This window comes from Mustelus asterias, chromosome 11, assembly GCF_964213995.1.
Source record: "Mustelus asterias chromosome 11, sMusAst1.hap1.1, whole genome shotgun sequence".
Lineage (NCBI taxonomy): Eukaryota > Metazoa > Chordata > Chondrichthyes > Carcharhiniformes > Triakidae > Mustelus > Mustelus asterias.
This window is the reverse complement of record NC_135811.1, coordinates 50,757,524-50,784,890: the sequence shown is the minus strand read 5'-3', so window position 1 is coordinate 50,784,890 and position 27,367 is coordinate 50,757,524. Positions and strand designations below refer to the sequence as shown.

General features: G+C 40.6%; 1 protein-coding gene across 11 annotated transcripts in view; it reads right to left on the bottom strand.

The window, feature by feature from the left end:
* LOC144500532 (phosphatidylcholine:ceramide cholinephosphotransferase 1-like) overlaps positions 1 to 27,367 on the bottom strand; it is a 189,251-nt gene that overhangs the window by 81,821 nt on the left and 80,063 nt on the right. For 9 of the 11 annotated variants that reach the window (XM_078223594.1, XM_078223593.1, XM_078223590.1 and 6 more), the window contains exon 2: positions 2,391 to 2,482. The exons of 1 other annotated variant lie outside the window; for it this stretch is intronic. The gene's annotated coding sequence lies outside the window, so the exon portion shown is untranslated. Of the gene's footprint in view, positions 1 to 2,390; positions 2,483 to 7,418; positions 7,477 to 27,367 lie in introns of those variants that run through there. One more of the 11 variants, XM_078223591.1, reaches the window with a different exon arrangement.

Below are 27,367 nucleotides of genomic sequence, written 5' to 3'. Positions count from 1 at the left end.
GAACCATTATGGAAATTTCCAGCATGCTAGTTACCTGGAGCAGCAACTTAGACTTCAATAGCTTACTTTGCAGGCAGGAATACATTTTAAAGCATTTTCCAACAGGACAGCAAAATAGTGAGTGCCGAGCAGAAGTGAAAAAGCAAAAAAGGCAAGGTGGGAGAATAAATGATCATGCAAAAAGACACATCAGAAACAGCTTTTAAAATGCAGGAATGAGGTGACAAGGCAAAGCAAACTCAGAAAAGGAAGCCCCAACATGTAGAAGCATTCTACATTTAGGAGGAGCCTAAAATGATGAAATGAAGGAAAAATGGGTCAAGCAAACGTTCAGTGTTAGAGTAACAGGGGCCATAAGATTTAGCTACTATTGACTGAAACCATAATGACATAGGAGTTCAATCTCTGGCTCCCTCTCGACACCTTCCTTTTCCCATAAACCTATAGACTATGACAAAATTATGGGCTACTATTACACTAATGTTTCAATATAACTGCTTGCAGTTGTGATTTTTAAATGCTCAGTGATTCCTTGAGCACAGTTACAAATTTCTCCTCCTTACAATCAGGAGTTTACTTTTAAATCACAAGATATCCAAGACATACAACCCAAGGGTTGTAACAATGAAAATCCCTGTTTATGAAACTGGATTCTGTCATCTTCCATACCAAATCATTCCATACCAAATCATTCCATACCAAATCATTCCATACCAAATCATTCCATACCAAATCATGTTTTCCAAAAAGTGAAAGAGTGAACGTATTAAAGTGAGATGAGGCAAATTGAAAAAAAAATGATGAATTTATTTTACATACATCATGAAAATGAGTAGTGTTTAGCTATATTTAATCAATCTTGCAATGTTCCTCGTAACTTAAACAAAATATGTAACACTGGTCGGAAATTAAATATACATTTTTGATGAGTAGTGCCTCCAAACTGCTTAGCAAAAAGCCTAACCAGGGAACCCTTACTTCGTTCTCACTTTTCATTGGTTCACCCCAACTGTCTGTTGGGCAACAAATCAAAGGAACAACTGCTGACACTCTCCCAGCATTCTGTGCTTGGTGACTGACGAGTCGAGCTGTGAATTCAACTAGCTACTACCTTCGTAGGTGTAAGCTACCCTTGCTGTTTAACTGAAGCCAGTCCAACATACTACATACAATTTCCTTTCTGGATGTATTAATGAATTTCACTATCTCAAATAGGTGCAAGTGAGAAACATCATCTTGTTTTAACTAGATCTAATGCACATTCCCAGAGCGTGCACTTTGAAGGTTTATTCCCTGGTGAGCGACATAAAACTTAAAAGATTATTCTACATAATTGTTAACAATCTCTGAATACAAGTTGGATGTTGAGAGTACACACATATTCTTCCACATGTACTAACTATTAAAATTGTAGCCACTGGCATCAGATTTTATTTATTTAAGCATATACCTCCTAGGCATAAGAATTCCAGCTAGAATTAGAACAAGAAATTCACAGCATACTGGAACCTGTACTGCAGCTGCCAATGGCAGTTTGTTTCATGATATCATCTCCACTTCAACTAAAATGACTGTGGGTTCATGTCCTACTCCAAGATTCCTTTTGATCCCTCAAGGACCACCAACGTGCATTAACTGGACGCTCATGTCATTAGTTACCAGTGGGATCTTCATATGCATGAACTGACAACTACAGATGTTACAAAACAAATGCAACCATACTTCGAAAAGTAATGCAGTGACTACGAATTATGTCAATACATCCGCACGATATGAAATAGAACTTACTATTCCAGATTTCATAAGCCGGTATTTATATTTTATACAGGACTGATGTAAAACATTTCTTTCAGTACATAATCTGCCTGAAAAAAAACACACACACACGGATATAAAGTAACTGAATTTTTAAACAATGTAGAAAGTCAATTTACTGAACCACTCCTCAGGCCCAAAAGACTAATTTTACAAATGTGGAATGTCACTCTTTTAGAAGAACATTTAAAAGTTCCATTACTTGTAGAAATCATTAATTTTTACTTTTTTCAAAGTCTGATATTGCAGCTTCCACCTTAATCCCATCTGTACATCCCAATCTTTGTTTTGCTTTGGGCAAAATGATTAAAGGTAAATTAAAAAACCTGCTTTTCACTTCCTGCTTTGTTGCATGTGAGAATTCTTCAATCTGATTGCTTGTCTTCTACCTGTTGCCAGACTCTCTGATAGCAACAAATTTAAAGTCACATCAGAAAAGCTATCAACGCTTTGGAAACTGCTAAACCTTTGTGGACAGCTTAGTAAGTAGTGTGTCCTACCTGTGTGTGTCGCTGGCTACAAAATCCAGGACCTAACAAACCATCTTTAAAGCAGACAAACATTGATGTTCATACCTGGGGTAGTGTATATTATTATAATTTGGTACCACTGTCGAAAAGTTCTGTTCACGAAGTGCAACTTCAATCCAGCAGAAGTATTGGCAAACCTACAATAAAATTAAAATAGGAGTTTAGTTTCAATTATTTCAGAGACATGTGACTGATAATTCTAATTCCGATTACCAATACCTTCAAAATGTTTCCTCTATTTTGTTCCCAGCAAGAAAATAACCAATCATCCCATAACAGCAGCCCCATCATCCCACAACAGCCCTCCCCAAAATGGGTTCCAAAATGATTTGAAGGACTACAAATGCATGTCAAGCATTTCCTTTCTTTCCTTCTATGAACATTTGAGTTAAGAGGCATTCGCCACTCAAGCTTGCTCTGCCATTCAATAAAATCATGGCTGACCTGACTATAGCTTCCCGCCTATCCTAGACAGCCGTTCACCCACCCCCGCTGCCCCCCCCCCACACCACACCACACCTCTTGTTCATCAAGAAGCTACGATCCCATGACTTAAAATTATTCCAAGACTCTGCTTCCACCTCTTTTTGAGAAGGGTGTTCCAAAGACACTACCTCAGAAAATCATCATCTGTCTTAAATGGGTAACCTCTTATTTTTGAACAGTGACCTCAGTCCTAGATTCTCCCACAAGAGGAAACACATCGCCACATCCGCCCAGTCAACATGGTTTTGTGAAGTGGAAATCATGTTTTAACTAATTTATTGGGGTTCTTTGAAGGAGTCACATGCTGTGGATAAAGGAGAACCGGTGGATGTACTGTACTAAAATCTCCAGTAGGCACTTGATCAGGTGCCATATCAAAGATAATTGCAGAAAATAACAGCTCATGTGTAGGGGATATTATATTAACATGGATAGAAGATTGGTCTGCTAACAGCAGGCATGAATGGGGATTTTTCTGGCAGGATATAATGCTGGTGTGCCACAGGGATCAGTGCCGGAGCCTCAACATTTTACAATTTATATAAATTAATTGGATGAAGGGACCGACAGTACGGTTGTTAAATTAGCTGAAAATGGTAGGAAAGTTAGTTGTGAAGAGAGCATGAGGCGATCAAAGTACATTGCTAGGTTTTGTGAATGGGCAAAGATCTGGCAAATGGAATATAATGTGGGCAAATTTAAAATTCCCCAGTTTTGCTGGAAGAATCAAGAAGCATATTATCTAAATGGAGAGAGATTGTAGAGACCTCAGATTCAGAGGGATGAATTTCAAACGGTTAGTATGCTTGATACAGCAAGTAATTAGGAAAACTAATAGAATGTTGTTTATTGTGAAGTTAATTGAAAGAAAAGGTCAAGAGGTTATGCATCAATTGTACGTGGCATTTACGAGATCATGTCTGGAGTATTATGTACAATGTTGGTCTCCTTAAGGAGACAAATACGTTAGAAGTTCAGAAGGTTTACAAGAATGGGCAGGATGTCTTTTGAAGAATGGTTGGCCAGGCTAGGCTTGTATCCCTTTAGAAGAGTAAAGAGGTGACTTGATTGAAACATTAACTGCCTGATTGCCTTGAATTTAAGTGCCCTGCCAATAGTGACTTAATCATCCTAGCGTCTCAGATGTGTGAAAATATCAACCAAAAGTTCACAACTAAAAGATAACCTGCTGAGTGCAAATAATTTATCCGATTCACAGTGTAGAACAGATATGAAAATGTTAACAGTTGACACTCCTAACTCAACAACATGAATTTATTTAGTGCCTCGAACGTTCTAAAATGTCCCAACATCTCACCAGGAACATCAAACAAAATCTGACAGAGTTACACATGGTGACCATAAGTTCATCAGACGTTTGAAACAGCATTTTAAAAGGAGGAAATAGAATTAAAAAGCAGAGAGCAAGTAAGAATTCTTGATGGAGGGAATTCCAGGAAGTTGAGTTGAAAAAGAAAACCATGGAAGGTTATAGAAGGTCCCTGGTTATAGAGTCTTCAGACATGATAGAGTGGGAGTGAGAGATAAAAGAGGGGGAGAAGCACTAATGGTTAAAGAATCAATTCCAGTTCTTAGATGGGATAATGTATTAAAAACGGGTCAACAAACGAGGTTTGATGGGGTTGAGCTTAGAAATTTAAAAAAAGGGACAGTCACACTACTGGGAGTATACTACAGCCCCCCCAAATAGTGAAAAGGAGATAGAAGAACAAATATGTTGGCAAATTTCTGCCTGCAAGAACAAGAGGGCAATAATGTGAGGAGACTTCAACTATCCCTACATCAACTGGGATTCAAACAATACAACGGGCACTAAGAGACAAAAATTCATGCAGCGCGTCCAGGATTTTTCTTTCAATCAATTAGTGACAAACCCAAGAGATGCAATTCTAGACCAGTATTTGGCAACAAAGTGGGTGAAGTGACAGTTAGCGACCGTATCATAGATAGTGATCACAATTCAGTTAGATTTAGCCTTACCATGGGAAAGGACAGAGATAAAACAAGAGTAAATGTTTTGAACTGGAGAAAGGCAAATTTTGTAGGAATGAGAAGAGACTTGGTTGAGGTGGACTGGACACTTCTAGAATAAATCAGTGGGAAGCACTAAAAAGCGAGATCCTAACTGTACAAAATCAACATGTCCCTCCAAAAATAAGTGTTGTTCTGCCAAATCTAGACGCACGCGATCGAGGAATACAGGGGAAGGTCAAACAGAAAAATAAATTATACAATAGGCACAAAGAACTATGCACCGCAGATAGCCTAGACGAATATAGGAAATGCAGGGATGAAATAAAAAAGGTAATAAGGAAATCAAAGAGAGGGCATGAGCAAAGATTAGCAAGTAAAGTTGAAGAAAATCTAAAAATGTTTGACCAATATATTAATGGCAAAAGGTTAGTTAACGAAAACCTACCAGAGATGAAGAAGGGAACTCATGTGTAAATGCAGAGGGAAGGGTTTTCAATTAATATTTTGTCGCCGTGTTTACAAAGGAAAAGGGATGATGGAGATATAGTAGTCCAGAAGGTACACAGCGAGATAGTGGACAGGAAATCCAAGTACAGTACATCCATCGGTTCTCCTTTATCCAAAAACATGACTCCTTCAACGAACCCCAATAAATTAGTTAAAACATAATTTTCACTTCACAAAACCATGTTGACTCTGCCCGATTGCCAATCGTGACTTTTAGAAAAATGAAAAATGATTAAATACCAAATTTAGATAATGCCAGATCACTCAGCTTTTCACCTCGTTTCACAAATAGATTGAAGTGGACCATTTGACACAATGCCAAAACCTTGCAAGCAGTTCACCACACTGCTTGGCTTTAGTGCACCAAGAGCATAATCGTTGGCTCTCTCCCAAATTATACTGCTTTTTTTTTACATCAGTACACATTCAAAACCACTTTTCATTGATACCAAAGTGTCCATTACCACAGCACAGTTTCCACTGTTCCAAAATAAAGGTAGTGAATAACAAAACTCCATTTTTGTTGAGATATCCATCCACCTTCAAAGTTTCCGACAATCAAGAAAAACATCAGAAACAAAACACGACAGATCCTGAACAATGCAAGTAATTAAGTCTATAGTACCCTTTTCAAGATTCACCATGTTCAGCTTCTGTTTTCAAACAATTTTAATCTGGACAAGATCTGAAGAGAAGGTGACATGTGGAGTTCTACCTTTTGAAGGATGTGTAAATGCACAGGAACATAGCAATTAATTTGCATCATCTAAAATTAAAACTACCTGCTGGCTACAGACATTGCCCCATCAAAAGTGAAATGAATTCTGAAAGTTACTTTAGCATTTAATATACAAGCACATTTTACATTCAAAATGTGTTTTCCACAAAATATCTCAAGTTCTTTCAACACTTTACAGCTACAACTATGAACATCATGCTCTATTATATTCAACCCCATACTACGCTGACAGATTACACCCATAAGGCTATAATCTTGGTGCATCAAAGAACAGATATTAAAAAGAAACAGCTGATTTTAGCTCCCAATGTGATGTTCATTTTTGAGATTGCCAATATCCTGAATACAGCACCACTGACATTTTAAATAATTTAACAGGTTTCATCCAGTCTCTGAAGAATGTACTTATTTCCTCTGCTCCTGGAACTTTATAATGTTCCCTGCAACAAATGAGGAACTTCAGTTACGTGAATAGATTGGAGAAGCTGCAGCTCATTCTCACTGAAGGAGGAGAAGATTACGAGACTTGATTAAGATATTTAGAATCTTAAGAGTTTCGACAGACTAGATAGGGAGAAACTATCCCCGTTGGCAGAAGGATTGAGCGCCACAGAACACAGAGTTGAAGGAGGGTGGTGGGTGGCAGAACAAGTAGCAGTGACAGTAGGAAAAACATTTTCACGCAGCAAGCTGTTAAAATCTTAGAGGCAGAGTCCTTTCAAGACAGTGTTAGATAAGTAGATGAAAAAGAAAATTTACAGAGCTATGGGGAAAAAGGCAGGGGAATGGGACTAGGTGAATTACTCTTGCAGAAAAAGGACACAGACACAACAAGCCCATTCTGTGATTTCAATAGCATTTAAGGGCACACATTTGTTTCATTCCTTAAGGATTCCCAATACTGAAAACAAAATGTTACGGCCAATTCAAATGTGTTACCAGCTTAATCAGGTTCCACCAGGGCAAAGCATTTACTGTATCAAGTAACAACACTACTACTAATTCTAAATTTGGCAACAGCATTAGTTACTACAAATATCCAAAGAACTTGTGACCCATATAATCTAAACTGGCATCTCACAGTATGAGATAGCTTGGTACAGAAATTAATGGTTCTAACAGGCACAACTGTAAAATCCCATTGCCAAAAGAACCCAAAATCAGAGGCATGGAACTGCCATATAACTGAAGGAATATATTTCAGAGGCAGAAAACACTTAGGTATGCCACCTCAATTACATGCCATCTCACTTGCAGAATCACTGAACCTGGCTTCAAACCAAGTGCAGCACAAGGGTTAATCAGTCAGTCACACAAAACAACAGGGAGGAGATGTAAGCACTTACAAGTCTTCAAAAAGATTTTCAGTTACTTGGAATGCATCCTACAGTAGCAATACAATTTCTGTAATTAAATCAATTAAAAATTAATCAAATCATGCTTTCTCAATTAGTCACTGTAGCCCACTGCCTTGACACCAAAAAAACAACTGGATAGATTATGAAGTACTTAATCCCATGAGCTCATTCATTGATCTGTTTTGTAATACCAGACTTTGCATTTGCAAATGTCACAAAACAGCAGCATTTTACAAAGGATAGAGAAAGTGAATTAATAGTTACATAAAAAAGGTAAAAAAAACTACTTTCTGCCTCCATTGTTATTTCACATTGAAAAATAAATTACGCGGTTCTTCTCGAATCCAAGGTTTATGGTGTATTGGCTCATACGGAGCATAAACACTAGTGTGGACCCAGTTAGCCCAAATGGCCTGTTTCTGTGCTGTACACGCTATGTAATCTGCTGCCATCATTGCAATCCAGCTCCATAAGGAAAAGGTTAATTACAAGCAGGCCATTACTGCATTGGCAGGTCAGCCACTATTATTTAGCACTACTGTGTTCCCCACTTTTCACCGAGCTAGAGAAAGCAATGTTAAGAAGAAATGGTATTCCCATTGTTTACAGTACAGCCAAGTTAAAACTGTCCCTACCATAAGGGGACCAGAGAATGAAAATAATTTTCACTCAGGCAATGGATGATGGGAAAGTCATAGTCCCAAACAATCCATTGATTTCAGGATAGAGACACACAAGAACAGGAATGGAGAGTAAGAACATGGCTGCTCTATACCTCAGCTCCATTAACCAGCCTTAGCTCAACATTCCTGAATACCCTTAGGGAATCTATTGATCTCTCTCTTCAACATCCTAACTATCCTAGTACCACAATATTTTGGGTAAAAGCTTCTAAATTTCTACCATCATGGACGTGAAAAATTGTATTCTGATTTTACTCCTAAATGATTCATCTTTAATATTCAAAAACATGCATTTATATAGCACCTTTCTGGACCTGATGTTTCAAAGTGTTTTCCTTCCAATTTTGAAGTGTAGTCACTGTTGGAATGTAAGAAATGCAGCAGCCAATTTATAGCACAGCAAGCTCCCATAAACAGCAATGGCCAAACAATCTGTTTTTTGTGCTCTTGATTGAGGGATAAATACCAGCCAGGATACTAGAGACAAAGTTCCCGCTCTTAATGCAGGTAGTGTCTCAAATCTGGCTCTCCATAAACTGAAGATGTCCAAAAAAAACCAGACCTTTGTATAAGCTGCCAAGCATGAATTTTAATTCTTATTAATTGACTAAAATAATTTACTGCCTTGTTTGGCGAGGTGCTGCATTGGCGTGCTGAGTTAGTCACCAGGTTTGCATCAATCTTTTCCCGTGCTCGACTGGTCCAAGCAACCCTTGGCCTTACTTGACCTAGCCCAACCCGCCCAAACCAAAAACCAGCAAGTTGCAAAATCTGGCACAGACTTTCTTCCGAGGGTGCCGGTTTTTAGGCACTGGACCTTTCATGCCCACCTGAGCACTCATATGAGACCTCAGTTTAACACCACATTCAAAAGATGGCACCTCCAACAATGTAACCCTCCTTTATTAGTGCACTGGAATTGTTATGGTCAAGTCTTGAAGTTGGAGTTAAACCCACAATCTTCTGAGTCAGAGGGGAATGTGTCACCAATTGAGTAAAGTTTCTCTGTATCTAACCAAACAAATCTTCTCACATTTTAAACATTTTCATCAGGTCACCATCAATAATACAAGTCAATTTTATGCAACCTTTTCACAAAATTTAATGGAGAGAATAAGACAGACCCAGGCAACAATAGGGAAAAAGACAGTACTGAAATCTTAGGTCAACAATTTACACGCCAAATGACCCTAACAAAATAGAAGCAAGGCAGTCAAGTTGCTGATTTTCATACATTTTAAATTTGGCTTGCCTGCAAATAAAAATAAAACACACGGATGTGGAATTCACAAAAGCTGCTGCAAGTATTTGCATTGCAAAATCTCTCCAAATTCAACATTACTTTTAAATAAGGTCCATAAGTGGAAAACATCCTGCAGGAAAGAAACAACAAGATAATGTTTTTAAAAATTTAACATGATTTCAGTCTGCATGTATGATCTGCTGGTCCAGCCAACTCCAGCTTGGTTCCTAAATGCTGATCCAATGGTGCTAGCCATTAGACATTACAGTAGCGAAGTGTCAGATTAATAATTAGTCTAACAACAACCTTTCAAATATGGAAACATGCCCAATATACGATTATGCTTTAGAAATCTACCAACCAAACATATATTCGGACAATGCATCTCCTAAGATACCCAGAGATATTCAGCCACGACAATCCAGTGCAAATTGGAGCCGAATGATGTATCATACATAATACAACAGAATCTTTTTTAACAGTGCAAACTGTTCTGTATCCACAGGAGAGGCACAGAGAGAAAATGGATGTACAAACTGTACATATATATGGAGGACAGAAGGTGAAACAGTCTAGTCAAAGGTTAATGGAAGGCCAAACATTCAGTCGCATAAATCCCCACAATATCTGTCAAGGATTTTTGTTAATTTGGATTTGAAGCCTTTGTTCCTATGGATTATATTCTGGGTTCAGTCAAAGTTTCCTACAACACAAAGTCAGGAACACAAGGAATAGTAGACCAAACAGTTCTTCCAGCCTCTTGGGGGAAACAGTGGTTGTCACTGGACTAGTAATGCAGTATATGCTCCGACAACACAGGTTCAAATCCCACCATAACAGATGGTGGAATTTAAATTTAAAGTAATCTGAAATTGAAAGCTCAGTAATAGTGAGCATGAAACTGTCATTGCTTTATTGTATAAATCTATCTGGTTCACTAATAGAAATCTATCATCCTTACCTGGTCTAGCCTACATTTGAATCCCAACCCATAGCAACATGGTTGATTCTTAACTGCCTTCAGCATTGACCAAGCCAGCCGCTCAATTGAAGGGCAAGTTGGGATGGACAACAAATGCTGGCCTTGCCAGCAATGCCCATATCACATGAAAGAATAAAAAAATGCTAGGGTTACATTATGAGAGATTACACATAAGGATAGTCCCTGGAATTTAGAATGTTACGGGTGATTTGATCCAAGTTTTCCAAGATACTACGAGGAACCGATAAGGAAACAGAGATAAACTTTTTTTTTTAATGATTGGGGAGTCTAGGACTAGGGAGTGTAGTCCAAAAATCAGAACCAGACCATTCATGAGTGAAACGAAGAAATGCTTTTACATCCAAATGGTGGGAGAAGTTTGGAACTCTATCACAAATAACAGCTGATGCTTGATCAATGCGGTCAAAGAAGGTTTGGCAAGGTGGACAAGGAGTTAGATCACAGATCAGCTATGATCACAATGAATGGCGAACAGGCTCAAGGGACTAAATAGCCTACTCCTGACCTGCGCGTCACCTTTTTCCCCACTCATTTAACCTATCTGTACCTCAGTCTCTGAGAAGGATATGGAGACGATCAGGCAAAACGTAGTGACAATTGCAATTTGCAATAGTCTATACTTTATTTTCCATGCATAGTCCCAATCAACAGATAAATTCTCCTTTTCTTCCTGCCATTTCCCCATCCATCTTATTTGGTAATTTTCCAACTTCTCACGTGATCCAGGACTTGCCAAGAAGATCCAGAAGGATACCAATAGTTGGAATCTTGAAACATAGAAACTGGTCATCTGCAGCCCATTCCAAATGAGAGCATGCCCTCCACCCTGGAAGCCTCGGATGAGCCTGTATCCGAGGTCACCATTGCAGACATCAGAGCAGCCTTCTCAAAAGTCAACCCACGGAAAGCGACTGGCCCGGATGGGGTACCCAGACGAGCACTCAGATCCTGCGCAGACCAGCTGGCAGGGGTATTCACAGACATTTTTAAACTCTCTTTACACCAATCTGAGGTCCTTATCTGCTGCAAGATGATGACCAACATCCCTGTACCAAAGAAAAGCAAGGCAGCGTGCCTTAATGACTATCGTCTGGTGGCTCTGACACCCATCATTATGAAGTACTTCAAAAAGGTTAGTCATGGCACGAATCAATTCCGGTCTCCCAGCTTGCCTGGATCCACTACAGTTCGCCTCCCGCCACAACAGTTCCACAGCAGACGCTATCTCCCTAGCCCTACACTCAACCCTGGAACACCGAAATAACAAAGACACTATGTCAGACTCCTATTTATTGACTACAGCTCAGCATTCAACACCATTATTCCTATGAAACTCATTTCCAAACTCCATGGCCTGGGTTCGGCTCCTCCCTCTGTGACTGGATCCTGAACTTCCTAACCCACAGACCGCAACCTGCAAGGATAGGCAATAACACCTTCTCCATGATCATCCTCAACATTGGTGCCCCACAAGGCTGTGTCTTCAGCCCCTTAATATACTCCTTATACACCTATGACTGTGTGGCCAAATTCCCTTCCAACTCGATTTTCAAATTTGCTGATGACACCACCAAAGTGGGTCGGATCTCAAACAATGACAAGACAGAGTACAGGAAAGAGATAGAGAATCTGGTGAATTGGTGCGACGACCATAATCTCTCCCTCAACGTCAACAAAGCAAAGTGGAGGATATGCCCGTCTACGTTGACAGGAATGGTCAAGAGCTTCAAGTTTTTAGGTGTCCAGATTACCAACAACCTCTCCTGATCCCTCCATGCCGACATTATAGTTAAGAAAGCCCACCAACGCCTCTACTTTCTCAGGAGACTAAGGAAACTTGGCATGTCTGTTACGACTCTCACCAATGTTTACAGATGCACCATAGAAAGCATTTTTTCTGGTTGTATTACAGCTTGGTATGGCTCCTGCTCTGTCCAAGACCGCAAGAAACAAAGGGTCGTGAACGAAGCCCAGTCCATCACACCAATCAGCCTCCCACCCATCGACACTGTCTACACTTCCTGCTGCCTCGGAAAAGCAGCCAGCATAATTAAGGACCCCACGTACCCTGGACATTCTCTTGCACCTTCTTCTGTTGGGAAAAAGATATAAAAGTCTGAGGACACGTACCAACTGACTCAGCTTATCTGCTGCCAGACTTTTGAATGGACCTACCTCGCATTAAGTTGATCTTTCACTACACCTTAGCTATGACTGTAACACTACATTCTGCACACACTCATTTCCTTCTCTATGAATGGTATGCTTTGTCTGTATAGCGCGCAAGAAACAATACTTTTCACTGTACGATAATACATGTGACAATAATAAATCAAATCATTTGAAAGTAAATTTCTTACCTCAAAGTAGAGATCAAAATTGGGAATTTAACTCAGGGTCAGGATTCTCCAACCTCATCCGTGGCTGGAATTCTCCAGTCCCGTTGTTGCAAATGGAGATTTGGCTGAGCATAAAATTCTCAATTTTCACTGGCAGCGGTAGCGGGACATATGACATCATAGAATTCCAGCCCCGATCTCTCAAGGATTCAAAATATTCTGCATTAATTATCCAATTTCTGTTGAGATTCACAATTCAATTACAGGACCTTTGTCAATCTAATTGTCTCTTTTAGCCTTCCTGGCCTCTAAAGTATGTTTGAATTATGTGAATATCAGAATCAAAGCCAGCTGGTGTCATGAGTACATTTGTACCTTTGATTCTAATGCCCCCTTAGTTTAGTCAAGACATAGTTAAATGGTAGATACCATAGCAAAGAGGTGAGGGGTGGCTATTTACACAAGTCTTTCCAAACTATCCAGACATGAAAACAGCTGAAGTGAGGAATCTCAAGATAGTTTGCACATTCTCCTCGTGTCTGCATGGGTTTCCTCCGGTTTCCTCCCACAGTCCTAAGATGTGCGGGTTAGGTTGATTGGCCATGCTAAAATTGCCCTTAGTGTCCTGGGATATGTAGGTTAGAGGGATTAGTGGGTAAATATGTAGGGATACGGGGGTAGGGCCTGGGTGGGATTGTGGTCGGTGCAGACTCGATGGGCCGAATGGCCTCTTTCTGCACTGTAGGGTTTCTAAGATTTCTAAGATAAAGTCCCTGCTTTGACTGACAGCTTTGCACCACATAAGTTTCCACATTCCTAGTTGCCTGCTGGAAGTGCAACAGAGCGTGACTCAATTGTTTTCCATTACACAACTCTTACTTGCCAAAGAATTTCCATTTAGTTTGTTGGTTGCTCTTTGTTTAATAGCAACAGATGTATGTTGGATTCATTAAGCCCTAAGTGGATCATTGTCTGCAGCAACGGAAGTAGAACACAGCAGCTTTAATGAACAACTCATGCTCAAGTGTCTCGGATCAGTTCAGATTAACCCTGTAATACTTTGTTTTTCTACCCAAAGTATCTTCCAAACTCACTGCGATAAAAACTTTGGGATACTTTGACAAGCAGATTAATAGATTTTCATTGAGCAAACGAATTTACTACCAAAAGTCAGAGGCTGTGGTCACCTTGTTGCAATGACCACAATGAAATATAGCAGGGCAGGAAAATAAATCTTACAAAGGAAACTGTTCACAAGTTAGACAGGAACAAAATCAAGATGGCAAATTGATAATCCAACACAACATTTCAAATTAAATAAACCAGCTTCTTGTGAGAATACTGCACAAACAACTTCAATTTTAATTTTTCAAGTTTTTATTCGTTGGCGGGAAATGAGCAGCGCTGTCTGGCTAGCATTTATTGATGTGGAGATGCCGGCGTTGGACTGGGGTAAGCACAGTAAGAAGTCTCACAACACCAGGTTAAAGTCCAACAGGTTTATTTGGTAGCAAATACCATAAGCTTTCGGAGCAATGCTCCTTCGTCAGATGGAGTGGTCTCTGTTCTCAAACAGGGCACAGACACAGAAATCAAATTACAGAATACTGATTAGAATGCAAATCTCTACAGCCAGCCAGGTCTTAAATGTACAGACAATGTGGGTGGAGGGAGCATTCAACACAGGTTAAAGAGATGTGGATTGTCTCCAGACAGTACAGCTTGTGAAATTGTGCAAGTCCAGGAGGCAAGCTGTGGGGGTTACTGATAATGTGACATAAATCCAACATCCCGGTTTAGACCGTCCTCATGTGTGCGGAACATGAGGACGGTCTAAACCGGGATGTTGGATTTATGTCACATTATCAGTAACCCCCACAGCTTGCCTCCTGGACTTGCACAATTTCACAAGCTGTACTGTCTGGAGACAATACACATCTCTTTAACCTGTGTTGAATGCTCCCTCCACCCACATTGTCTGTACATTTAAGACCTGGCTGGCTGTAGAGATTTGCATTCTAATCAGTATTCTGTAATTTGATTTCTGTGTCTGTGCCCTGTTTGAGAACAGAGACCACTCCATCTGACGAAGGAGCATTGCTCCAAAAGCTTATGGTATTTGCTACCAAATAAACCTGTTGGACTTTAACCTGGTGTTGTGAGACTTCTTACTGAGCATTTGGGCGGCACGGTAGCGCAGTGGTTAGCACTGCTGCTTCACAGCTCCAGGGTCCCGGGTTCGATTCCCGGCTTGGGTCACTGTCTGTGTGGAGTTTGCACATTCTCCTCGTGTCTGCGTGGGTTTCGTCCGGGTGCTCCGGTTTCCTCCCACAGTCCAAAGATGTGCGGGTTAGGTTGATTGGCCAGGTTAAAAATTGCCCCTTAGAATCCTAAAATGCGTAGGTTAGAGGGATTAGCGGGTAAATATGTGGGGGTAGGGCCTGGGTGGGATTGTGGTCGGTGCAGACTCGATGGGCCGAATGGCCTCCTTCTGCACTGTAGGGTTTCTATGATTTCTATGATTTCATTTATTGCCCATACTTAGTTGCCCTTGAGTGGTCAGCTTGTACAACTGAGTGGCTTGCTAGGCCATTTCAGAAGGCAGCTAAATGTCAACCACATTGCTGTGGCTCTGGAGTCACATGTAGGCCAGACCAGGTAGGGTGACAGATTTCCTTCCCTAAAGGACATTAGTGAACCAGATGGGTTTTTCCGACAATCGTTTCATGGTCAATCGATTCCTAATTCCAGATTTTTTAAAAATTGAATTCAAATTTATCTGCCGCAGTGGGATTCGAAGCTGGGTCCCCCTAATATTAGCTGAGTTTTTAGATCAATAGTCTAGCGATAATACCACTAGGCCATCACCTCCCTTGTTCACACTTAAATATTGCTGCTTTACTGCGAGTCAAAATCCTTCAGATGTACTAGTCTAGTAGTCTCCAGCTAACTCCACAACCTTCAATGTCAGTCAGATCAGTGAGCAGAAGGATTATTCAAGTGGTCAAACAGATTACATGGATTTTCTCTTCATTCTCTGGCCTCCCTCCCTGCATTCCATTGATTGACCAGGATTCTTTTAAATGTGTTAAGTACTTATTTGCAGTTCAAACTTATTGCATATGGGCCATGAATAAACTTCCTCAGAAGTAAGGTAGCAAAACATTCTTAGAAGACTGAAAAGTGACAAATTTAAAAGAACAGAAATACACATTGTACTACAATTGGGAGAGACGTTTACGTCCCCGAATTTCTTTTGCTCTTTTTTGAAATCGATTTTGGGCTTCCATTGTTTCTGACCAGTCTTGTAGGCTGAACGGAGTTTCCCATGTCCCATAGACGGCACATTTGCTATGGTATATGGGTAAAATTAAAGAAACCAACTGAACATAGCTTTTAGCAAATCTCACAAATGTTTTGAGTGGCTTTGTCCAATTTCAGTTGGCCTTTATTTCTAGGAAAAGGTAACGGCAACAGAAATGAGCTGGGCCTTTAAACTTAACAATACGGCAGCTAGGTTCTGAAAAGATGGCTTGTCCTATCTTCTCCTGACTCCATTCTGCTCCAACTGTTCCCCAATGGACGCTGTACTGCAGATTTCGGTGACAACCAGGATCAGAAGACCCAGGAAGAAACATGCAGCAGCGTCAAGTTGGGGAAATTCGAGTACAGCGGCAATCTGCTCATCATTACCACCGATTTGATTTGTCACATGTATTAGTATACAGTGAAAAGTATTATTTCTTGCCTGCTCTACAGAGCATACCGTTCATAGCGAAGGAAATGAGAGAGTGCAGAATGCATTGTTACAGTCATAGCTGGGGTGTAGAGAAAGATCAACTTAATGCGAGGCAAGTCCATTCAAAAGTCTGATGGCATCAGGGAAGAAGCTGTTCTTGAGTTGGTTGGTACATGACCTCAGACTTTTGTATCTTTTTCCTGACGGAAAAATGTGGGAGAGAGAATGTCCGGGATGTGTGGGGTCCTTGATTATGCTGGCTGTTTTTCTGAGGCAGCAGGAAGTGTAGACAGAGTGAATGGATGTGAGGCTGGTTTGCATGATGGATTGGGCTACATTCACGACCTTTTGTAGTTTCTTGCAGTCTTGGGCAGAGCAGGAGCCATTCCAAACTGTGATACAGCCAGAAAGAATGCTTTCTATGGTGCATTAGTAAAAATTGGAGAGAGCTCACAAGATTCAGGCCAACACAATCATTGATCTGCAATCTAACTCCACATGCTCTACTTGGCCCACACCCCCTTAATACCTCCGATTAACAAAAATGTATTAATCTGACATTTCAGATCAATAATCTAACACTAACTGTAGTTTGTGGAAAAGAACTCCAAACCTATACTACTCTTTTATGTGCAAAGTATTTCCTAATTTCACTCGTGATAGGTCTTGCTTCAACTTTTATGTTATGTTCCTGAGTCCTAGACTCCACCATGAGTGGAATTAGTTTTTCCTCAATCGACTCATTTTGTTCTTAATATATTGAAAGTTACAATCAAATTACCTTTGACCTTCTAAATTCCAGGGATATAAGCCACATTTGTGCAATTGTTCATAATTTAACCCTTTGAGTTCAGGTAACATTCAGTATATCTACACTGCAGTCTCTGCAAAGCCAGCATAGCCTTTAAAAAGTTGTACCAAGAAACGTTACAGAGCAATTAGTTGCGGATCAAAGGAAGTATTAGGTCCATGGACCGGAGTGCTGTCACTCTTACAGGTGGAAACTACTCTGTACCCGCTTGGGACCCCTTGGGTTGTAGCATGTAGATGAATCCTCCGAAGTAAATGCACACAGCAGGGAAACAACCATCTTTGGGGTGTTCTAGCTGCAGTTAGACAGACAGGTAGGAGCAAAACTATGCAAATGCCAGTTACACAGAACTGGATCAAGTACAAGGATGGTTTAATTCACCAATGGAAGGTTGCAGTCAGAAATAGTCAACGGATGCTTCGAAGTTAATACTGGTAACAAATATCAAGTCACGTGTAAAGGAAGAAAACAGAACCTGCCTGCAAACCAGTATGCATTTACTTTCCCTGGGGAAAAGTATTGTCCCAAGGCAGCACATTTACCGGATGTGAGCATTCCCACAAATACAAAGCTCACCATGGTGACGGCTCTACTCTTTATGCAATGTTTCAATATATTCAAATCTTTGCAGGATAGAGGTGAAGGAGGAGTAATCTATATTAATAATTTGGATGCAGGGATAAAAAGGTTCTACAGCCAGATTTACAGATGGCACAAAAATAGGTGGGATACTAAAGTGCGATAAAGAAATAAGCAATTTACAAAAGGAGATGGATAGGCTAGATGCGAGTGGGCCAAAATTTGGCAGATGGAGTTTAACGTGGATAAGTCCGAGGTTATCCACTTTGGTTGGGAAAAAAGAAAAGCAACCCGTGTGCCAAAAGCATGGCGTCAAAATGCACTAAAATAAAACACCCTCTTTGTATTATTATTCAGGTGGATTGCTATTTTGCCAGTCAAACGGAAGGTTAGGTAGTACGTGGGCCCATCACTTATCCATCGACTTGCTGTACATTTACATTGGATTTTTCATTTTGTTTCTTTTCTGGGCATTACACAAGAACTAGGAGAAGGAATAGACAATTCAGTCCCTCTAGCCTGCTCTGCTATTCAATACAATCATGGCTGATGTTTTCTTGGCCTCAACTCCACTCTCCTGGTGGTTTTCCATAACCCTTCAACACATCTGTCTACTAATTAAAATCTGTCTATCTCCTACTTAAATTACCCAATGTCCCGGCATCCACTACACTCTGGGGTAGTGAATTACACTGATTCACGAGCCTTTGAGAAGTAATTTCTCCTCATCTCGGTTTTAAATCTGCTACCCCTAAAACTGGGATCGAGATAGCCTCACAAGAGGAAATATCCTCTACGTCTACCCTGTCAATCCCTTTTCACATCTTACATACCTCAATTAGATCTCCCCACATTCTTCTAATAGGCCTAAACTGTTCAATCTTTCTTCATAAGACAATCCCCTCATCTCTGGAATCAATCTAGTGAACCTCCTCTGAACCACCTCCAATGCAACTGCTTCACAGCTCCAGGGTCCCGGGTTCGATTCCCGGCTCGGGTCACTGTCTGCGTGGAGTTTGCACATTCTCCTCGTGTCTGCGTGGGTTTCCTCCGGGTGCTCCGGTTTCCTCCCACAGTCCAAAGATGTGCAGGTTAGGTTGATTGGCCAGGTTAAAAATTGCCCCTTAGAGTCCCGAGATGCGTAGGTTAGAGGGATTAGCAAGTAAATATGTGGGGGTAGGGCCTGGGTGGGATTGTGGTCGGTGCAGACTCGATGGGCCAAATGGCCTCCTTCCGCACTGTAGGGTTTCTATGATTCTATCCCTCATGTGAAGGGGCCGAAACTGTGCACAATACTCCAGCTGCAGTGTCACTAATGCCTTATACAGTCACAGCAACACTTTCCAACTTTTATATTCTATTCCTTTAGCAGTGAATGCCAAAATTCTATTTGCCTTCATTATTACCTGCATACTTGTTTCCTGCAATTCATTCAAAAGGACACCCATATCCCTCTGCAGTGAAGCACTCAGAAGTTTCCCTCCATTTAAATAATAAGTTGCCTTGCTATTTTCCCCAACCAAAATGGATAACCTCAGACGGTGGCACAGTGGTTAGCACTGATGTCTCACAGCGTCAGGGACCTGGGTTCGATTCCCGGCTTGGGTCACTGCCTGTGCGGAGTCTGCACGTTCTCCCCATGTCTGCATGGGTTTCCTCCGGGTGCTCTGGTTTCCTCCCACAGTCTGAAAGATGCACTGGTTAGGTGCATTGACCTGAACACGTACTGGAGTGTGGCGACTAGGGGAATTTCACAGTAACTTTATTGCAGTGTTAACGTAAGCCTTACTTGTGACTAATAAATAAACTTTTATTTTACTTTTTATCCACATTAAACTCCATCTGACAAATTTTGGCCCACTCACACCTAACCTACCCATATCCATTTGTAAATTGCTTATTTACTTATCGCAACTTCCGAGCGCACCTATTTTTGTGCCAACTGCAAATCTGGCTTATAGTATCTTTTATCCCCGTGTCCTTATTAACATAGATTACTCCTTCTCCTCTATCGTGCCAAACTTAGCAATATTGTATAAAGAATAGAGTCTTCATCATGGTTTGCTTGCCCGATCAGACAGCAGTTCCAAGCCAGAATAACCAACAACGAGCAGCTCCAATAGGCAAAGTACAAAGAGTATCCAATCGCATTTGGACAGAGCAGGGGTGAATCTAGTGCAAGTGCAGACCACACTTCTTTCATTGGGCTTATGAAGGGGGAAAAAAAAACTTTCCCAACACTGAAGAATTCTCTTGTTAAACTTCTTCACTTCAGTCTCTTCCACTGTCAAAAGTTTCCTCAAACCAAAGTTTACTTCGATCACCAAGCCAGAAGTAACACAATCCAGCTTCTCTGTTACTACCTGCTCAGCATCCACCATGTTCCTGCAAAGCACCTTAGTATGTTTTATTACACATCAACTGTTATACAAGTTGTTGTCCATTAATTAAATGAACTGCCCGTGAACATTTATTGAATGTCAATGAGTATAAATTTTCAAGGGAACATTTCAAAAGCTATCAAGTTCAATTTCAAATTGAAAATGGTGTTATGTTAGAATTCAGGTGCAAGTGCCTTCTGTCGAACACAGATACATTGACTGGTATACAGCATTTGACTAGAACAGTAAACCATTCTGTCAGAGAGAATAACAGCACTCGACAGTCTAACCCATCGACTACATACTTAAATGAGATCAGGCACTACACAAATTATTTCAGAGGGGGAATGGGAAATAAGCAGAACAAATGGCCACTGCACTCAGTGTTAAAGAAAGAGGCTTTAGTAAACAACTTTGGGTAGGCCTACATCTTCAATTTTACCCAGGCTACTGACATTTTCATCTGCATGCTTCAGAGGGGGGAGTGGGACAAATGCAAATCTGCAAAATTACTGCAAAATTTCTCCAGTACCGTAACCATACAACCAACCCTCAAACTAAGGAAAATGGAGCATATTTCACTGTTAATTCAATAATTACCAAAAATGTAGTGCATACGAACTAGGAGCAGGAGTAGGCCACGTGGCCCCTTGAGCCTGCTCTGCCATTCAATAAGTTCATGGCTGATCCGATTATAATCTCTCAACCCCACATTCCTGTCTACCTGATAACTTTTTATCCCCCAGTTAATCAAGGATCCATCTGGCACTACCTTAAAAATGTTCAAAGGCTGCTTCCACTGCCTTTTGAAGAAGACTTCAAAAGACTCACGACTCAAGGAAAAAAAATTGTCCTCATCTCTTAAGTGAGTGACCACCTATTTTTGAACAGTGACCCCAAGTTCTAGACTCTCCAATGAGAAGCAGCACGGTGGCATAGAGACAACTTGGTGACACACTGGTTAGCACTGCTGCCTCACAGCGCCAGGAACCCAGGTTCAATTCCAGCCTTGAGTGTCTGCATGGGTTTTATCTGGGTGCTCCAGTTTCTTCCCACAGTCCAAAGACGTGCAAGTGAGGTGCACTGGCCGTGCTAAATTCTGCCTCAGTGTACCTGAACAGGCGCCGGAGTGAAGCAACTAGGGGGTTTTCACGGTAACTTCATTGCGGTGTTAATGTAAGCGTACTTGTGACACTAATAAATAAATGGGTCAGCCATGGTAAATGTGTGGGGTTACAGGGATATGGCAGGGGAGAGGGCCTGGATAAGACACACTGTCAGAGAGTTGGTTGCAGACTCGATAGACCAAATGGCCCCTTCTGCAGTGTAGGGATTCTACGATTTCCCACATTCACCCAGACAAGATCCTAGTTCAACTGCTCCAGCACAACTCAGATGCAATTACACAGGACTTCAGCTGCAACTTAGTAAACTGCATCATCCCAAAATGACAATCAACTTTGCTTTATGCAGATTAATTCTGCAACAGATTCTTATAAATGTGAGCAAGTAGTAGCACCAAAACATCCCAAACTTGCAAAATAATTTGGATATAAAAGATATGCAGGTAGTTGCACTATACGAGTACTCAGAAAGAGATCATAAATTTAATTCAATGGAGATGACAACAATGTTCCAACAGTCCGAAGGGCGTGCTGGTTAGGTGCATTGGCCGTGCTAAATTCTCCCTCAGTGTACCTGAACGGGCGCCAGAGTGTGGCACTAGGGGATTTTCACAGTAACTTCATTGCAGTGTTAATGTAAGCCTACTTGTGACACTAATAAATGTTAATCAGCATCTTGAAACATTTAAAATTGAATTTTCTCCTATATTTACATTCCTGTTCATTGTATGAGCCATGCAAAAGCCATATTTGCGTGAAGGCAAAATGCAATCCATATTGAAGCACTGCATAAAGGAGAAAGGAACAATATTTCCTTCCTCGATGAACCAGATATCATGGGCAAAAATTGAGTCCTTTTAAGAAATTACACAAATCCTTTCTTCCCTCCCACTGCAACCCACCCCCTCCCCCCCCCAAACAACCAAACATTTTTCCCCTTCCTTTGCAGAATTAGTTGTCATAAACAGAGTAAGAAGTCTCACAACACCAGTTAAAGTCCAACAGGTTTATTTGTAGCAAAAGCCACTAGCTTTCGGACTTTAACCTGGTGCTGTGAGACTTCTTACTGTGTTTACCCCAGTCCAATGCCGGCATCTCCACATCACAAGTGATAAACGCAGAGACATAGTAAAACCAACACCTAATTACACACACACACAGAATAGAGGTATGAACGCATTGATTTTCCCTCCCTTAAATCACGTTCCTAAAGTCACCATTGATGACCCTATTGTTACCCTATTATAAGACCACAAATACAGACTAAAGAACATGCATGACATCTGTGCACGCAAAGGAATCCATACTTTGCACAGATGCAGTAGTGCGATCCGATGAAACAGAGATCAAAAATTAAAAAGCAAAGTTCACCTGCTGGACAAAGGTTTAAAAGTTAAAAGATGCCTGGATATAATTGTATGCTCAAGAATACTATCATCTGGCTTAGGATATGGTATATCCTCTAACACAAGACAGAAACAGGAACTGGTTTCTGACAGAAAGTGGTCTCTGCAAATCATGGGTATATATCACCTCAGTCAGGCATTGAAGAATTGTAAGCTACCACAGTCTAATGGACAACTTCAAATTTTAAGAGTGCCCCTAAAGCAGCCATTGAGGAAAATGAGCTCCAATCTTGAGATAATTGTGCAGCAAGGAAGTTGTCACCATCTGCATCTTCAAGTATCCTATTTGCTCAAAGGATGTTGTCAGCACGTGTTCAACGTGCTTCCTGGTGATTCAGCTCTTACGATATAAACCTCAGTTGGTTTTTTAGATTCTTCTGATTCATTCCAGCAGATCTCAAGGTAAAGGTGTTACCTACTATGGTTTAACAACAATAATTCTCCCCTTAATTTGGACAATGGTATCTCGCTACACTCTTCTGCCTTCTACTCAGGGATTTAAGGTGAATACTCCTTCTAATATCTAACATTATTTAAAACCAGAATTTTCTTATAGAAATAAGATTTACCTTCTTAGGATTATTAATGTTGAGATTGCTTTACCATTAACTGTGAATTGCACAATTGATTCCATAATAGTGTTTTATAGAAGTTAGAAAATATATTGTCTCATTGGGTCTACTGCATCCAAACTTGAGAATCATTCTCTGAACACTCTTTGGTGGAGGTGCATTACTGAGGAGAGATGACCAGATTCTCATAACATCCAGGTTGTTATAGTCTGGCTAAAACTTAAGGAAGCTACCTGGAGGACAATAATATTCTCCAGTGGTTCCTTTTCCTTCCGGGAGAACTAGGTCAGCTCTTCAGATCCAAAGTGTCGGAGAGATCTGTCTTTCTCGCCCTTAAATGAGAGTGATCATCCGAGGAGTATGCCTGATCCATGTTCTAAAATGGGCTACGACTATAATCCACTTCATGTGAATAATAATTTTTGCAGATCCATCAAGGAAACCAAAGCATCAAATGAAGCAAAAAAAGTTAATGACTTCTGAAAGCAACTTACGAAATACTATTCTTGCACGAGTAGAGAAAATCTTGAAAATAGCTTTTTCATATAATTCTGTAGTTCAGAAGTGAATTCATAAAGAGTTTATATTTTAATGCTGATAAATACAAGTCTGATTTTAGCATTTGTTCAAAAAATAATGTTTTGGAGGTATATTTTTTAGCTCAAACATTCTGAAATCAATTCTGAGTTCAATAACTACATGATTTTGTAATCCTGCTTAATTGGCAGCCCAAGAATTTTAAGGTGTGATTCCACAACCCCAGGACAACAGCCTTCTCTACAGACACACATGCATATACACACACGCCTACACAGTGCAGGAGTAGCAATATAACTCAGGAATTAAATTAGGAATCTGACTTGACAGTGTTTTAATGCTGGAGTGTGAAACCAGTTTCAAACTGCCTTGTTGTGGACAAACAATAGTTAAATCTGTGCCTGACAGAAAGATCTCTCAGAAATCATAGAAACCCTACAGTACAGAAAGAGGCCATTCGGCCCATCGAATCTGCACCGACCACAAACCTACCCAGGCCCTACCCCCATATCCCTACATATTTACCCACTAACCCCTCTAACCTACGCATCTCAGGACACTAAGGGCAATTTTTAGCATAACCAATCAACCTAACCCGCACATCTTTGGACTGTGGGAGGAAACCGGAGCACCCGGAGGAAACCCACGCAGACACGAGGAGAATGTGCAAATTCCACACAGACAGTGACCCAAGCCGGGAATCGAACCCAGGTCCCTGGAGCTATGAAGCAGCAGTGCTAACCACTGTGCTACCGTGCCGCTCACATTACCTCTACAGACAGTAATCTCTTAGCTTGGTTTCATTAATTCAATTGATTGGATATTAGGTGCCCATCAGACAAACCTGGAAGGTGTGGAATAAACCACAATATCTGGACAATCTGGGCTTTGTTTACTGACATGAGAAGTCATTAAAATTCTACACACATACATCCACTACAAAAATAATATTTTATAAATGAACTTTGTGCTGCATCATTGCCCATAAACAGAAAGGTCAGAGGACTAACAGGAAGATCAACATCTCGTTGTGATTTGCATTTATAGTGCCAGGACTATCCACTATGAATATTTTATTGACACCGACATGGCACAGAACCAAGCTGAGGAGTAAGTAATATAGACAATGCTCCAACTGGGTCAGAGATTAATTTAAGGGATTGTCGTGCAGCGATGATACAAAAATAAAACCAAACAATTTCTAATCAAATTCTACCTATTGCAGGAACAAGTTGATTCTTTAACACAAATGGGGCAACTTCAAAGTAGGCCCATTGAATTTCTCCTTTTATTAGAATTTTCCTCGACAGAATCAAAATTTCATCCACACAGACAAATGAAAATTATGGCAAATGTAAGGCAAGTTCTGCCTGAAATCCAATCACAACATTACGGGACAAATATAAGCACCATGAAGAATGCCCACTGTGGATAATAAGTGTTATGCTGTGCTAGTTTGGTGAATTTGTGACCCAAATCCCCACTTTCAGCTGGGTTGCTACAGTTTTATCCACTCATTTGCCTGCTCATTCTGACTGCCATTCCATTTTATTTTCCACATGCATGCTAGTTATTACGTGTATTCTGTATGAATCAGTTCATTAAGAAAAAAGGAGCCAACACGATTAGTAGTGCCAACAGCATAATGTAGGGCAACTCCATTCAAACAGATTAAATTGTTGACAACAGATTACAGTCTGGGCTTAAAATGAGTGTTACGGTGTCCCAAGGACAGAACGATAAGGCTGATCCTCATTCCAGACAAGCAGATGGATGATTATTTCTATGTTTAATCTACCTTCCTGTAACACATCTCCTTCAAAGACTTTAAGGCCAATTGTTATTTCACCTTTTAAAATGTAATATTGACTCTGGTTACATTCCTATACCAATAAAACCTTCAGAGTAGCAAGATACAAAAGGTGGTTCAAGTTCACAATCTTTCATAGAAACGCAATGACAATTCTATTAAAATGACCATACCTTCTACTTGGAAAGATTTTTACTTGGCTCATCGTTGCCACATTCTACAAGCAGTTTACAGCTTCTACTTTCAACACGGAGAACATCTGCAATTATCTGCTTTACACGCAGTTGAGGTGCTCAGTGAAATTGCTGCTCGCTAAAATAAAGGAGTGTGGGGTCTGAGGTTTGAGTATTAAGAAATCACAACAACAGCTTGCAGTTAACATAATAAGAAATCAAGGTACTTCACAGAAAACACGACGTTACTAGCAAAGCAGTAGGTTTTAAACAGTACCTTAAAAGGAGAGAGAGGGGCAGAGAAGCTCAGGGAGTTAGTCCAGAGTTTAGTGACTCAGCCAGTGATGGAACAATGAAAATACAGATATGCAGGAAGCCAGAAATGGAGAAAACAAGGATGAAAGGAGATTTCTAAAAACGAAATAGAGGCCGTTCCAGCCCAGGAGCCAACATAGGTCAGCAAGCAAAGGAGCAACGGATACAATAGAACGTGGTAAATGTTGGGATGCAGGCAGCTTCATTTTGGACAAGCTGAAGTTTACGGAGGCAAGGGGCAAACCAGTGGAGCACTGGAATGGTCACAGTAAACAGAGGCATGGATTAGTGTATCAAAAACAGATGAGTTGAGATAGGGGTGGTGCCAGACGATGTCAGAGGTGGACATAGATGGTCTTGTATGGAGGAAATGGAGCGAGTAGCTCACCTTATGGTCAAATTGGACAGAAAGTTGTGGATAGTCTGTTTAGCCTAAGACAATGGGCAGGGAGAGATAGAGGTGGTGGTTCATATTATTTGTGATTGAGATTGATAATTACAGCTTCAAAACCACAGATTGGATCCACAACTTATTCAACAGCTTAGTGGATTTACCATATTAAAACATCCCAAGGTACTTTACAGAGACAGCATAAAATCAAAATATGACACCTAGTGATGCAAGGTGATACAAGGGAAGACAACCAAAAAGGTAGGTTTTAAAGCGTGCCTTAAAAAGTAGGAAAGAGAAGCTGAAAGGCAGAGGAGTTGAGGGAGAGAATTCCAGTGCTTAGGGCCTAATCACCTGAAGCGTGACTGCCAATGGTGGGGACAATTAAAATCAAGATGCTCAAGAGGCCAGAATGAGAGGAGTATTGAGAGCTGTGGGCTGTTGGAAGTGAGAGAGGAGGAGAGATAGAGGTATTTGCACAAGGATCAAAGTTTTTTTTTAAAAATCAAGGTCAGTGAGTTCAAGCGTGATACACAAACAGGATTGGATCTTAGTTAGCAATTAGTTTTGGATGACCTGATGGATGGTAGAATGTACAAGCAGTTTTCACACCGTATCATAAATGTAATGGCAACTCAATAAACAGAGTTGACAAATTAAAATTAACTCTGCATATGCTGGCTCCAGGATCCACAAAGGAAGCAATGGAATATCATTTGTCAAACATTTGAATAACTTGTGGATCCAACTTGTGCAAATTCAACATGCATCACAGCATGACACACGCTGGAGCTCCGTTAGTCAAAAGGCACTTCATCAGTGCATAAATAT